Source organism: Saccostrea cucullata, unplaced genomic scaffold (genome assembly GCF_032062105.1).
Source record: "Saccostrea cucullata isolate Sc308-1 unplaced genomic scaffold, CSIRO_AGI_Scuc_v1 ctg5826, whole genome shotgun sequence".
NCBI classification, from domain to species: Eukaryota; Metazoa; Mollusca; class Bivalvia; order Ostreida; family Ostreidae; genus Saccostrea; species Saccostrea cuccullata.
In genome coordinates this window covers 9,233-25,361 of record NW_026932813.1, presented here as the reverse complement: position 1 = coordinate 25,361, position 16,129 = coordinate 9,233, and the positions used below count along the sequence as shown (strand labels likewise).

The 16,129-nt window shown below is 32.1% G+C and overlaps 1 pseudogene; it reads right to left on the bottom strand.

Moving 5' to 3' along the window:
- Positions 1-4,877: 4,877 nt before the first annotated feature.
- Positions 4,878-6,595, bottom strand: LOC134236199 (reticulocyte-binding protein homolog 2a-like; annotated as a pseudogene).
- Positions 6,596-16,129: the final 9,534 nt, after the last annotated feature.

Genomic DNA, 16,129 nt, shown 5'->3' with positions numbered 1-16,129 from the left:
AAGAACGGGTTAAAAGTACAAAACGTGCATGTCAGTGCATATGCCTGATTTCTGCTCTGTATAAAATGCCACGACTTTTAAAAATCTATTATCGGTGGTCAGTTATAAACAGAGGCAAGTGTTTATTTTAATTACAATTTCATGGACTCAGATATCCGAAATGCATCTGATATTTTATACAGAACATATGGTTGGCTTAATCACTAAATGTTGGATAAAGCTTGTACTTTGATTGAGAAATATTAAATAACACTTACAAATTGTAAAGAATTCAAGTATTATGAGCAAGGCATTTGTCCTTCAGTAGATGTTAAAGCAGGTCATACGATATGCCTCATACAGATTTCTACAAGTTGATTACTATTTTTACTTGAATAAATGTATGTTGTAACAAGCTTAAGAATGTATATTTCTAGATTATTTACCAAATTTAGAATATTTACCTGTATGTTTATCATGTTTTAAAGTTTCAAAATTTAAATTAATTTCTAAAAAATGGAATGTAGGGATTTCGAAGACATCCATGATTCATGAGCTAAAGATTTTCTTTGATTAACAAAGTAATACGGGTACTGAATGTTATGATCTTAAAACCAAACGGTCAGATTGGTCAAATGGCATACAGATTTCCTGATTTTAAAAGTGTTCTCTAACATGTCCTATCTAAAACAATGACATACAGTTATAATGATGTTATGTAACTAGATACATAAGAAAATATGATTATACTTTACTTAGCTTCTTATAATGGAAGAAAAGTATTTGAAATAAGGCGAATGCATGAAATTGTAAACTTTGGGGTCTACTGTGGAAATTTATGAAATTTTAAAATCTGAAAATGTATTTTCTAGAGGTTTGTTGAAAAATGGAATACATATGGAGATAAAGAAAAATTCCCGTTTATATTTCTTTATTTTAGGTAATAGCTTCGTCTTTTTTTGTGGCTTAGCTCAATTCATTTGGTACTCAATTTTATGATACATTTTAATTGTTTGAATTTATTACTGCTGCATTTGTATTGTAGATAGCAGGTAAGTCTGTTAAATGCCGAATCATTATTTTGAAAGATTAATTTATACTATTGCATGTGAATAAGTTCTATAAATTGACATCGAACCTTTTTGAAACTCATGTATATAACATGTATTACAGTGTATGAATGTGTCTTTTTTATAACAAAATGAAAGAGAATTCAACAAAACCAGGTACGAAAAAAGAACACATAATTCTAATTTGAGTAATCTGAAATTAAGACATGTATTGTATTAGTTATGATTTAAAACTAAAATCACTTGTTTTATTCCAATTGCTATAAAAGGGCTGTTTTATTAATTTTTTTCACAGGTACTTGTGGACAGGACCCCCCAACTATACACCCCTGGTCAAGATATTTTTTTTCTTTTTTGTCATGAATTATGTTTCTAGTACTTATTTACAACGTATTCCATATGAAAAATTGAAAAAAATAACATAGATTTAACGATTTACTGAAAATGTCATACCCTGGTATTATAAAATAGAGAAGGTAGGTCACTTCGGGTTGTTAATTTGGATCCCTCTTGATTATCGGGCCTAAAGTATCATATACCTACTACATGTCACCAAAATGTGTCATGATATCTTGTTTCGGTAGATATTTTTGTCGTTAATCGTGACATTAATTGCCCAGACATTCCCCAGTTATCCGAGTATTCAGCGTCAAACGTCAAGAATTTGGAAATGTCAAAGCAGAAATTACGGAAGTGATCCAAAAACGACACCTAGCGGGTGATTTTCGAGTTCCGAGTGTCATAGAATGAAGGGAAAAGCCAAGAGGACTACGAAAAAGTTCGGGAAATTTTGATAAAAGTCGAAATCGATTCATTACAATTAAATTTTGCTGCAGATTTTCGAGATGAATTAGGGTCGTCTTCAATATTCTTTTTAGAGGATTTATAAATGATACAATATAGTGTTTTAAAAATCGCATAGAGACATTAAATGACATGTAACCCCCCTTTTCTACGTGGATATGTTTAGGCAAACTCAACTTCTATTTTCTAGTGACTGTGTTTACGTAAAGGTGGATATCTGTTAATGCGTTAGTTTAAATAAATAAATACAACCAGAAATTAAATGTGCTTATTCAAAACAGCACAAAAATCATTATTCCATTTGCTGTGAGTTCTAAACTCGCTATATTATTTAATATATTGGAAGGACTGTGTGCACATGTTACAGGTTAGAATTATTTTGAATAAACTATAAATGTAGAGAAAGGCGTTTTGAGAGAGAAAAAAATGCAACTTTTATGAATTGTTATACAAGTACATTCCATCCAATATTCAGTCGTCAAAATCTATTACATGTAGGGACGTAGCATCGTTTTTTGAAAGTGTGGGGGGGGGGGGGGGGACAACCAGATGGCCAACCTTTTCCAAGGCCAACTCCCTTTTACTTTCAATTTTTTTGCATACAATACCACATTTTCTTCATATCACTATACTGTGGTAAGAAGGAGGGGGGGGGGGGGCTACCGACCTTCCAATGGACATGTTCAATATTAAAGGTAATGCTGGGAAAAAAGTGAGGGGCATCCCCCCCGGCCCCCTATTGCTACATCCCTGAGTACATGTACTACAAGTGACAATATAAAACGATGGCTGTTAGATAGATAAGACGTACCGAAAGAATTTTTAAAAAGTCTTTAAATTTATACCTAGACAGGCTCGTAGGAAGCAATTTCAGACTGGGGAACAGCCAAACAGTTTTAGTTATGGCACTATGCTATCAACTAAAAATTCCAAACAAGCAAACAAAAATGTCACTGGTTTTTATTGAGGGGGCACGAGCATATAGTACCTCTAAAGCATATTATATATTAATATACTATATAATCTACTACGGCCATGTTAGATAAATAAAAACAGTTAAGCTTCTTTAACAAAGCAGCTAGATATACACAGTCAAGACCAGAAGCAAACTCCGAGGCTGTAGTTAGGACAATAAACGAGAGAATGTGATAATGAAAAGTTCCGATTTTCATTTATTTTTAAGAAACGATTCATAAATGCTTAAATTCTTTGGCAAGTGAGAATCATTGTATAAGATAATTTCATGATATCGGAATTATTGTAGATTGGGGTGGGGATTCCATGTCATTTAATGTCTCTATGCAATTTTTAAAACACTATATTGTATCAATTATAAATCCTCTAAAAAGAATATTGAAGACGACCCTATTCATCTCGAAAATCTGCAGCAAAATTTAAATTGTAATGAATCGATTTCGACTTTTATCAAAATTTTCCCGAACTTTTTCGTAGTCCTCTGGCTTTTCCCTTCATTCTATGACACTCGGAACTCGAAAGTCACCCGCTAAGTGTCGTGTTTTGGATCACTTCCGTAATTTCTGTTTTGACATTTCCAAATTCTTCACATTTGACGCTGAATACTCGGATAACTGGGGAATGTCTTGGCAATTAAATGTCACAATTTACGACAAGAATAGAGAGGTGTAGCAAACCAACGTGTACGCGTACTTGTACGTGTGAATTACAAGTTAGAGTTACACATACAAGTTGTTATTACTTTTGTTGTTTAGCAATTAAAACGTGTACGTGAAAATTTTTGAATGTAAAAGTTTTTTTCATTGGATAATAATAAACATTTGTTAGCTTATAAGCTTTGATTTTAAAATCTTTCGAAAATGGCACTAAATTTAAAGATGTTGGCCGCAATTACGGAAGATGATGACTTATTACTTCTGGAAACAAAATCCAGTAAATATGAATCTGTACTTCAATTTGAGGAAATTTCAGACCAACAATGTAAGCATTTATTTCGCTTTGATAAAGCTTGATTAAATGAGATCAGACGTGTAATGGAAGTCCCAGAGGTTTTTCGGTGTGCGAATCGCACAGTGTGCAGTGGAATGGAGGGGTTATCCGTTGTAATTAGGCGTCTTGCATATCCTAATCGTCTCGAGGACTTATCCCCGCTATTTGGTAGAACAAAATATGAGCTTTCAAACATATTTAACACAGCACTTGACTTCATATACGACAATTATGCCTTTCTTCTCGATACACTGGACAGACCCTGGTTGTCAAATGGTGAGCTTCAAGCCATGGCTACCGCTATTCGGGATAAAAATGCTCCTCTGGAAAACTGCTGGGGTTTCATCGATGGAACCGTTCGATCAATATGTCGTCCAGCGCACAACCAGAGAATTGTTTACAATGGCCATAAACGAGTACATGGCTTGAAATTCCAAAGTATCATGGTCCCTAATGGAATAATTGCGCACTTTTATGGCCCAGTGGAAGGGAGACGACACATTGCCGGTTTGCTGAGAGAGAGTGGTGTGGAAATCGAAATGCAGAGGAATATGACAACGCCCAACAATGAGGCCTACTGTGTTTATGGGGATCCAGCATATCCCTTAACGCCATTCATTGTACCACCCTTCAAAGGTGCCTTTCTCTCTGCTAACCAAGCGCGTTTTAACAGGCGCATGTCAGCTGTAAGAATTAGTGTGAAGTGGGGATTTGGGAAGCTGTTGAGCCTGTTCGCTTTTCTTGATTACAAGAAAAACCACAAACTCTATCTTCAGCTGTCGGAAAATACTATAAAGTCGCTGTCTTACTAACCAATTGTCATACATGTGTGTATGGGAGCGAAACTGGGTCGTTTATCGGGCTGCATCCACCCTCCCTTGAAGAATATTTACATCGTTGACTGTTCTGAAATATTTTCATTCAAATTTAAGACGCAGAGTAAAGAAAGATGTACAAAACAAACTTAAGACATGATTTAAGTTTTATTGATATTTATTTATCGTGTTTTTCAATTTTGATATTTATTGATTAAAATTTGAAATTTGCAATACACAAAAATTACTTTTGATTCAAAGCTTTCTGGAGAAGCTGCAACATTAGAGCCTTTTCCTTTTTTTCAGTCTCCACTCTTTCCCTTCTTTCTTCTCTTTCTAATTCAAATCTTTCCCTCTGAAGTTTAAGTTCTTCTCCTCTCAGTTTAAGTTCCTCTTTCTTATATTCGCTTTCTTGGTTAGATTTTGTCTGCAGATACTCCATAATATTAGTTGTAGAATTTCTTTTTTTCGGAGTTTGGTCACCTTGATCTTCGTCTAAATGGATCAAATACCAAGTAGATTTATAAATTTAAAATCAATTCTCTCACTAAAATCAAGGGAAAAATTTTTAAGCGCTTTGAATGCTTTTTTTTTAGATTTAATCTTAATAAACACAAATTGAATATTTACAACAAATTATAAAAGTAGCGTTTTTAAAGCCTACCTTTGCTTAAATTTTCAAGAGCACGTTTTCGTATGTCTTTTCCTTTTTGATCATCGGCAGACTTCTTTTCTTTCTCACTTTCTGTTATTCTCTCTTCCTCCTCTTTTAATTCCAATATGTCGTCTTATAATGTTGTTTTTTCGTCATATTCTTCAGAAACTCCTGATCTAAGTTAAAAAAGAATATATGATACTTTTCTGAATCTAAAAATCTTGTAGGTCTATAGTCTTACATGTAATATATAATTTAAATCAATAAATGTTTGAACTCTAGTTATAGATCTGCTTCAATGTAATTCATTTCATTTAAAAAAAAAAACATTGTTCAAAATTCCGCTTGAACGTAATATGTAATTCTTAAATTTTTTCCAAACCCCTTTTGACTTTTTAGTCTCCCTCCCCCCCCCCCCCCCTCTTTAAAACATTTAAAAGTCACCGCACTGATTATGATTAGAATCTTGATAATGGATATATTTTTTTCCAACTGCAGCATTGTAATTTATCTAATATTATTATACTAGTAAAATCAGTGGCGGATCCAGAGGGGGGGGGGTTACGGGGGTTGCAACCCCCCCCCCTTTGGATTTGCAAAAACGAAAGAGAAATAAGAATTCCCATTTTTTGTTGTGTTTTTACTATAGAGAATGTAAGGTGAAAGGATAACGTTGTAATGTATAAAGAAATTCGGTTGTATAAACAAAATAAAACCCCATCCCTTTACAAAATAGGAATTTCAGGTTCGGAGATTTATTTTCCTTTCTTTTTCAAAAACCTTCTGGTAATGTATACAAGTACTTTTTCCCAGGTTGATCAACGTCCCACTTTCAAAAACCATACTCCACCCTATATCGATATTCTATTGAGTTATTTAACTAGCCTATATGTATGTGTACAACGTACGTTTTAACTGTTTTCGCCTTCAACCCCCCCTCCTTTGAAAAATTTCTGGATCCGCGCCTGAAAATTATATGGTTAGATGTATTAAATATACCAGCCATACATGATACACAAGCCATATACAAAGTATATATGCAAAGTAAGAAAAAAATCAGATTGGAAATATGCGATAGTTTTTATACTTTTTTTGCTTTCTGCATCAATTTTTCTATGGTGTTCCAACAGCAGGTTGGTTCTCTCTCGGACTCTCCGGCCATCTACCATGAATCCACCCCTGCTAATAGCGTCGCTGACCTCAGTCCACTTAGCTCGATCTTTAAACGGTTTTTTTGCCAAAACTTCTCTCAGAAGTAATAAATCATCTTTCTCGGAAAATCTTATTTGCTTCTCACGCTCAGACATGTTAGGAAACTGAAAAATAATACAGTGATATTATTTTATTACTGTGTATTTCAACAAACCTGCCATGCACCCCCCCCCCCTCGACAAAACCGTCTCTGTATGAATTATAAAAGATGATTTGTGAACGTATATCGTGTATCACTAATTTGAACAAATTAATGCATAAACATCTAAAGATTTTTTTTTAAAGTTGTCATAAACTTGATTCATATATGTATGTTGTGACAGACAAGATAGTGTGTATTTGACAATCAATAAGATACTTTTTTCAATGAGAACATATGTTTTTTTTTCTACCAACATCCGCATTATATCATCTATTTTTCGAAATTTGTTATCTTTCTTTCAAACAAACATCAAATAAAGAAATATCAGCTACAAGTTTGTACTTACGTGTACTCGGTGATTTACACGTTTCGATAAACGTGTAGAAATTCGTCATTAACAAGAATGATGACGTAATACACAGACATCCGGGGGGAATACCCTTCTACACGTACAAGTACGCGTAAACGTTGGTTTGCTAAACCTCTCTAATATCTACCGAAACAAGATATCATGACACATTTTGGTGACATGTAGTAGGTATATGATATTTAGGGCCCAATAATCAAGGGGGGTCCGAATTAACAACCCGAAGTGACCTACCTTCTCTATTTATAATACCAGGGTATGACATTTTTTAGTAAATCGTTAAATCTATGTTATTTTTTGGATTTTTGTGTAAACTGTGTGAACAGCCGTCGTTCACTTCTTTTTTGTTTTTGTTTTTGTTTTTTTCTTTTACATGACTTTCATTTTTAAGAAAAACACAGAGCAAGATCTGTAGTGAAACTATACCTTGTTCTTATCACTGTTACTATCTCTATCATTTGTGTTGTTTTCTTTACAATAATATATTTTATCACAAAAACTATATACTACAGTAATATGGCAATGTTTTCAAATAGACATAGCTGAAAGAATTCCCTTTGGGTTTGAGGAGTTACCATTTGGAGAAAGCTTTGGTTTGAGTGTTAAAAACAAGAAAAGTGTGTTTAATATAAATATTCAAATGAAATTAAAACCTCTGTCATTACATATTAAACATGGCTGAGATAAAATATTATCTCTATTGCTTATTCTTAATCTGGTATTTTATAAATACAAAGAACTCAGAAGTCCAATAGGCGTATGCAAATCCAAGCCCATGTAAACTTATGGCTTTACTTTATTATTTTTCTAAACAAAAGAAAAGAAAAATACTCAATTCATTGCAAAAACTTAAACGCTAACTTATTTTTAATTCTTGCACCAAAAGAACCTAGAAAATTCCCTTTTGCATTGAGTGGATGCCACTTGTTGATGGTAATAAGCAGATAACAAGAAAAGAGTGGTGTTGTCGTGTTAAAGCCAGGAAAAAATGGTGTTTTTTTTTATTGTTTCTGTCAAGTTGAAAAAATGTCATTATATAGAATACATGACTAAGATACATGTACATATTATCAATTTTTCATGAATTTTATTAATGGAAATAAGAAGAATGCAGAAAACCAGGATGAAAAATTAAGCTTTCTGTGAATCTTTCTAGTTTTAAATACATGAAATATAAATCCTTGCATGTTTATCAATATTATTTTTTTGAATGGGAACACCGTATCCAATCATTACACTCCTTTTTACTATTAAGCATCATCTCGGGTCTTTCCGACAGAGATCGGAAAAAGAACCTCGAATGTATTAACATCGCCGGATGTTAAAAATTTATACATTTCCTGTTTAGTCAAATGTAGGATAGGGGGAGTTAGAAGTCTCTTCTATAGTATATTTTAGATAACATCATTACATTGAATAAAGTTAAACTTCATATTCCACAGATAAAAGGTCTCCTTGCATTTATTTTAAAGATCGAGAAAAAGGAGGGTTGTCATGGCGTCTACCATATACATTCGAGGTCGTTTTTCCGCTAGTCGGAAAGGCCCGCGTTGCGATTGTACTATTAAGATTACCTGGATTAGATGTCTTACCTCGAGGTTCATTCATAGTTTAAAGAGTTTTTATGAATGAAAACAGAGGAATGCGGAAGAGCCGTGTAGTTAAACGTAATAGCTGGACTTTAAATGAGATAATGTTATACTGATAACATGACAACAAACCCCTTCTTTCTTCTGACTAAATAATCAACAGCAGTTTTACACAGGAAATTCATGTTTTACTAATTATACTATAGACTATATAATTATATACTGACTTTATAATCATTCTTATGTATTCACTCCATTATCATATTCAATTATGTTGCTATTCTTTTTGACATTGCATAGAGCAGTGTATGAAAAATATGGAGTGTATTTCATTGTTACAATTGGGAATATGAAATCGTCATATCACTGACTTTTGTTTTTGGATTTAAATTCTATTTCTTTAAATAATAAATATTTAGTCTTTATTAATTTGTGGTTTCTTGTTGAAAAACTATATATAATACTTACTATGATATGTATAATGATTAAAAGATACGTTTTCATATTCATTTGGGATTGAAAAGCTAACGTAGATAAACAGTATAAAATTTATCAGTCGTTATTACTATAATCTTGTGAACAATCATGTTTTAATTTGTACGTAAACACAATATTATCGATATAAATATCTGTATCCTTGCTATTGTTCTTTACAGCAATATTATATATACATACATATATAACTATATATATTTCACAAAGCCTGTGTGCTTCTAATAGCTAGTCATTGCATAACTAGATGGAATTTCCCTATTAAAGTTAGAGGATTTGATTCAGATAATATGTCTCAATGGGTGCATACCATTAGAACCAGGAATTAAAAAAAATTAAATATTTAATTCATTCATAAATTAACTCGAATTTTATGAATGACTACAAGAGGAATGAGGAAGAAATTAAAATAGATAACATTTTAAAATCTAAAAAAAAAAAAATAAAAATAAAGACAGGGTGAGAATTATTTCATATCTTTACATGTACTATATACACGGTCAATAAAAAAACAGAAGTGGAAGGAAACTCGTAAAATTAACATGGATTTGAATGTATCCCTCGAAGCAATGGATAACTGATTCACAACATTAAAAAGTTTTATCAATTCTGAACGTACAATCGAAGTGAACTTTTTTTAAATATTATATTATAATAATTTAATTTTGTTTCTATTCTAGTCTCTCATTGGTTGATTACCAAAAAGGAATGCAAATTATTTTTAATAACCTGGTTTGGTATGGGGACACAACCCCTTGACAACCAGCTGAATTATCTGTATCCATACAATCCCCTCATTTCCAGTCCCTGGAATTCATGGGAAATTCCAGATTTAATAAATGTACCTTTAAATTCAAACAGTAGCTCGACCTTACCTCGTGTACACAAACATAATTTCTGCTAGATCTGTATATCAGTTTTTACCTCCCCTTGTTTCATATTAATTCCGTGACAAGGGATGTATTATTGAGCAGCAAATTTGAACTCAACTTACAATTTTAAACCCACAGTTGTTTAATTATTTTGAAATTAAATTATAAGGAATGACTCTAATTCTTTGCCAGATTATTCGATGATAACCTAGTTTGAGTCAGTTTACGCTTTTTTATAATCCGCTCCGCGGATAATAATAATAAGCGAATAATAATAAATTAAAAACAAAGAACAACAGAAACGTTGGCAAATATGGCAGAATGTACATGTACGTTTGAAATTTCAGATGACGCCTTGCATGTTAAAATTAACTCGCGTCTGAATTTTTCGTAAAATCTCGATGTTAAAAGTTCAGTATTGAACTTTTCTTTTTCAATGCATATATTTGAGTCATTTATATTAATCATATTCTATTATAATTGTTTAAATCCTGGGATTTTTTAAATGCATTGAACGGTTTTGATCTGATAACCGGCATTTTTGGCCAATAACGTACTATATTGTTATTCGAGGTCTTTTTTCAATTGTGTGTTTTTCTTTAATGCACCGGAAAATATTATACACTCAGCGACCAAGCTCTACAGCTGGAAAAATCATGTGTCTGGGTAGCGCTACTATATAAGGACAGTCGGTCCAGCACAGTTATTCAAGTCCGCAATCGTTAGAAACAAATGCTAAAGACGATGTCTACGAGTTTAGTTTTAGCCATTTTGCCAACTGTAATAACATGCAGTATTTCCAGTGATTCTTTGCACTGTCCCAATTTGCAACTTGCACTATCCCTTTTACAAAGGGACTTCGCTATATCGTCCATCACCATTGACAACGCTGCGGCCACAGGACAGGTGATTGACCTCACCAGATTTGCCAGTCTACAGAGAATCCAGATTTTGAATACAGATTTGACATGTGATGATTTCAAACTGAAGAGTGGAACGACGCTGAAGTTAAAAGACAAACTTTGCGAGGTACTTTTTTTAATCACAGGGATCAATCTTAATTTAATATTATTTTGAAACTAATAACGCCCACCCCCCCCCCCCCCTTAGAATTTTTAAATTCTTGTCTCATAATTAAGGTCTTCCGTTTCCAACGGAAGACTTTCTACTGATTCTGTTGGTAAAGATTATTCTTTTTTTTTTCTGCTACTTCCTAGACGCCAACTTTGAGGCCTCATATCTCAATCATTTCTCAACGGATTTCGCTCAAATTTTCAGAGGTTATAGACGTTTATAAACTCTATCAGAATGCTGACTAAAATTCCAAAAAGTCACATCCGATATTGAGTTATTTCCCTTTAAACGAAAATTTATAGGCTTTCGTTTCCAGACAAAGGGTCAAAGACGGCTAAAGTTGGAGCAAAAATTCTACTGATTTAAGATAATAGAAGGATTGAAGTTGTGAACGTTGGCTTTTGTTTTTCGATTTCTCTATACAAAATGGCGCTATATAGGGGTCAAAAATTAGAACGCATTAAAGAACCAAAAATTACTCATATTTTGTCTTTTATCTTCTAAACTAAAAATATTTTTTAAAATATATAGAACAGAATTTGTGCAAAATTAGTAGAATTTTCAAATGATGTGTAGGAAAAGGGCTGACCCCTAAATTAAGGGATCTAGAGGGGCCAAAGTTTTTTCAAGATATTTCAAAAAGCGTTCAGAATTTGTTATACATCAAAGAAGCAATGTTGTTGGAAATGTCAAGCTTAATCTATTGGAGTTGTCAAAATACATCCAGCCTCGTCACTTCCGGCCAAACCGGAAGTAGTCGAAAATGCGTATTTTTGCCGTTTTGACAAGTTGTGGAGTCACATATGTCTCTGAGAGCTCAAAAATTTATTTTCTGTGCGTCGTCGTCACTTCCGGTCAAACCGGAAGTGGCCAAAAAATGGCTTGTTTTTGCTTAAATTAACATAACTTTAGGAAATTTAAAGCATTTTGGGGCGTTTTTCTCATTTTTTTTTAAATGAGAGCTACTTCCGGTCAAACAGGACGGAAGACCTACTCGTTGCTTTGCAACGAGCTTTGCTATAGTTTACATTTATTATTGTAAAAAAGTAAGGACGATGAAATAATTTTGCATGGTACGTCATCTTATGTTAGAAATTATTTCTAGTATTTTTTCGGATTAATTGCAGTATTCCGGTACGACAGAAGCTGACTTCCACACAACAAATTCGTTTATATCTGGCCTTACAAAGTCTGCAGTGGTGGCATTCAGTAAGTAAAACTTCAACAAATTACATGTAAAAACAAGCATTGTTTTTTACCATTGTAAAGAATGTGAAAATAATTTACATATTTTTTATCAGATCCATGTAATTCGATAAAAAATCAATTTCAATAAAAATGTGAATTATTTCAGAGACACCCTGGATTTATATTGCTCCGGAGATCCTAACGGGAATTGTAGCGATATTTGCTTTACGCATAACTGTTCTGTTGATTAGGAGACTTTTCCGAAAAAGTAATTCTCAAATTCGTATTGAAGATCAAGGAACCCCGTCGCCGCATCCAGTCTGTGCAATTCGGCGCTCAAGGAGAGTTCGAAAAATGCCACAGCGATACGGACACAACATAACATAAACAATGTAAAGAATGGTAGCATAATTCTATTTCATGGTTATTTAATAAATTGTTAAGTTTTATTTGAGTGTATAATGGAATACTGTTTTTATAAGCGTGGTACTTGTTAAACGTGTAGCCTTTTTAATAAAAAAAAATCTTATCCAACTGTAATGAACATAAACAATGTAAAGAATTATTGGGGAAAACAAAAATGAATTAGATTTTAATTGATAAACAAGTTATTGAAAGAGTACATTTGTTTTAGAATTAAACTTTTGAAAATACCGGTAATTGTGATTTATTCCTTTTTTGTTTTCCTTGTGTTTACCTGGCCGATTAATGTGTATAAAATGGTATCAACACCTACGATTTCAATGGCCTTTGGGCAGAAAATCAATCATGCATATTATTTAGGTACATGTATCAGTGTTACACATCAAAATGTATATTGTAATGCGCCAAACATGCACATCGTTACATACTCTTCATAATTCTCTCTCTCTCTCTCTCTCTCTCTCTCTCTCTCTCTCTCTCTTACATATGATTACTTTATCGAATAAAGTAAATATACTCTCTATTTGAACGGACTTTTAAAATACATCTGCAAAACAAAATGGAAAAAATACCTGAAGCATTTGCAACAAATTGATAAACGGAATTTACATCGGCTAGAATAGGAAGGAAATACTCATAAGTGTTTATAAAGATTACTAGGTGAAGGTTATTCTATTTTCCAAATGAATACAAAAATATTGAAATTCCGAGTTATTATGCATGTTCATAATTTTTAAGCTTAAATATATACATGTACATTTATTGGCATTTAAATGCAATTAGCAAGTTATCATATATTTGTTGTGCAGAGAAAATTAAGTAATTCTTAAAGGTTCTTATCAACATAATTTTTACCTTTAACAAACAGATTATTTCATACTTAACTCTTTACAACTTACTGAACTGTTATGCAACATACACTAAATGTTCACTTCATAGAAATAGAAATTTACCATTTCCCCGCAGGTACCTTTTAGCGTCGTACACATTTCTCTAAAGTTTAGCGTAAATAATATTAAAACGCTATATTTTAATACAAAAAGAACTTTTCATCTTTGATGTGATTTTTGCAAGTATAAAATAGAAGGGAATTGGTATTAAATTAACGATTGAATTTTTTAATAACTAAAATTTTTAAGGTTTTCAATCCCTAATGGTACCAAATTCTCTACCCTTAAATGTCCGTCAAGTACACAATACTCTGATATTATGTTAAAGCATTTTATAGTGGAAAAGGATTGCCCACGAGACATTTTCAAAAAGTTCATTAATTAAGCAGTAGTTAATTAACAAAGATTACATTGAAGTCTATGGGGAAAAGAGTTTTTTCAAAATAAAAATTCAAATAATCTGAATATCAATAAATCCTGTGGTGGAAAGATGCATTGAAATATAATAAATAGAATGATAATTGAAAACAATTTTTTTATCAGCTAAATTTTTTTTTAAATAAATAAAATGTCAGAAATATAACTACAAATTTTCTTCCGGTTTCTTATGATATATATTGAATTATCGTGCTCAAATAGGCTTAAAGGTAAATTAAAGAGTAGAGCAAAATGAAGTGGGAGGAGTCATTTTTATTTAATATTGAAGGAGAGAAGAAGTGACTATCACTGTTTACCCCGACAATTACTGATATTAGAATAAATGAAATTAAACACCGAATGTTTTCAGTGATTGTACCTATTTTATAACCATTCTAAATGTTACATTTGAAATATTATAGCACAGAGCTAGAAGAAATATACACCGCAGTTTTACATGGGGTAGAATTAAGTCACTTACTATTTTAATCAAGTTAAACATACCTATTTCCCAAAATAAATAGAACTTCATCCATTTGAAAAAAAGACTTTGCTTAAGTAAACTATATATAATAATTTATTATAAAGTATAATTTAACCTACTTTTGAAAATATGTTTGAGTAAAAAAAAAAAGGAAAGTGGAACTCCCATAGCCTATCGCATGAATCAGAATATTTCATAAATCAATAAAACACTGATTCAACCCTATTTATATATATGGGGAAGTTCTTGAGAAGGATGGGGGCAATGGTTTGGTTTAAGATTTTTCAGATATACATGGATTTCCAAATTTTGACCCTCAAGTACTATGATCTAGTAAAAGTTATGCTAAGGAACTGAAATGATCCTTGTCATATGGATATTTGAATGTTTTGAACCTGAGTTAAAAAATGTTATTCCTTTTAATTAACATTTCCTAGTTTTAGTACTGGATTTAATTTAAAAAAAAATATATATCAGGATATGTGTTGATTGATTTGTACGGCTAAACAAATTGAAAATATTGCTTGTATCTAAAAGTTAATATGCATTTTATGAATATCTAAAGTTTAGTAATAAACAATCATTGTGTAATATGTATCTGCTGCCATGACCCGAATTAGTTAGAAGGATTAATGGATTTGACATTATACACCCAGGATACAATTTTCCATGGGTGCTTTCCACACATATTTTATACGTATCACCCATAGTGTTGCTCTGTAATTGTCAGATTTATAAAACAACTTCACTGTCTGTATAAAATGAAGCTTTAATGCTTTGGAAGTAATTATTCAGAACTGTTGAAGTTACATATACTTATTTGAAAATATATCTTCTTGAATGTTTAACTTGTAACTCATAATTGTTTTTATATGTCAACTTTTAAGTGCTTTCGTTTCAAAAACATGCCGAACAAATACAAATTACATTAACAAAGAAAGATTTAGGAAGTAGATAACTGTGTCACAAGATTTTATCACATTTTGCTATCTTTGTACTACTAATCAAGGCTTATTCATTACCAGTTATAAAAAAAAGGAAACTCGTGGTGGTTTACCTATATTTGTTTGATAATTTTAAACGTGATTGTCCCACGCGCAGAAGTAGCGTACCTAAAATATGAGAATCATTGGTCACAACCATAGTAAATATTACGTCGTGTCTTGAAGTTCGTCCAAATAAAGTAATAAATAAAGAAATGAGAATTAAAAGGGTTCTTTTGCAAAAAGCGTCTTTTTATACCCTTGTGGCAACGCACTTTGAAAAAATTTCGCACTTTGAAAAAATTTTTCAAAGTGCATAATTTTTCAAAGTGCGTTAAATTTTTTGAAATACTCAACGCACTTTGAAAAAAATTTTCAAAGTGCGTTAAGAATGCACACAATAATTTTTTACCATGGAGGCTTTTAACGCACTTTGAAAAAAAGATATGAATGAAAATAAAAATTCTAGACTTAGATTTTAGTAATAGAGGAAATCAAATTGTAATAATTATATCTTTTGAAAAACTTTTTTAAATTTATATGAACTCATTTAACCTCATTGAGAACAAGGAGAAGACGAGTAGAAGGTCTCTCATCCCCACTCTTTTTTTTAAACATTGTACATAGCCGTCGGTAGCAAATTGAAAGTTGACCCCACAGGTAAGCCCCAATTTTTAATGCATACATGTATATATCATGTATATCTTT